We start from the raw sequence: 722 nt of genomic DNA, 5'->3' as shown, positions 1-722 counted from the left end.
GGCTAGTGTGCAAGGCTTGTGCGCATTGGCAGGTAGCCCACCAGCATGCACGATCCAAATGCCACTCACGCGACAACACGGTGCCAAGCCGGGCATGGTGTGCACTCAAAACCAATCAACGGACAGAGGTCATGCGTCATGGGGGGGATCTAGCAAGGCCATGGGGAAGGTCATGGAGGACCTTGGAAGCAAGCGCAAGACGAGAGCGAATCGAACAAGGGGCCAGGACGAGGCCTTGTGCCCATGGTCTTCGCAAGACAGCGTCCAAGGCACCCGAAAGCCCAAGGGAACCCAAACCCGGCCGACACTTGCAATCGCACATGCTCTCTGCAACACACCATCAATGCCGCCCAACGGGGCCAGCACGAGCAGTCCTCCGCGGTCCCCTGGCCCTGCGCACGTTTGTCTTCGAAACCGAGCATCAATGCCACAGAAAGTGCCGGGGCGCCAGCTGGAGCCATCATCCGCGTTGCCATGGCTCGCTTGGCCTTGGCTTGCCAGGCCCCGACACGAGCAATCGCGCATTTTCTTTGCAACCGACCATCAATGCCGCCCAACGGGGCCAGCACGAGCAGTCATCCGCGGTCCCCTGGCCCTGCGCACGTTTGTCTTTGAAACCGAGCATCAATGCCACAGAAAGTGCCGGGGCGCCAGCTGGAGCCATCATCCGACGTGCCATGGCTCTGGTCCCATGGTCTTCGCAACCGAGCATTCGTGACACC

The sequence above is a fragment of the Tasmannia lanceolata genome, unplaced genomic scaffold, assembly GCF_043159265.1.
Source record: "Tasmannia lanceolata isolate RefF3 unplaced genomic scaffold, GAP_Taslan_0.1 ptg000119l, whole genome shotgun sequence".
Classification (NCBI taxonomy): domain Eukaryota; kingdom Viridiplantae; phylum Streptophyta; class Magnoliopsida; order Canellales; family Winteraceae; genus Tasmannia; species Tasmannia lanceolata.
This window is presented reverse-complemented; position numbering follows the sequence as displayed.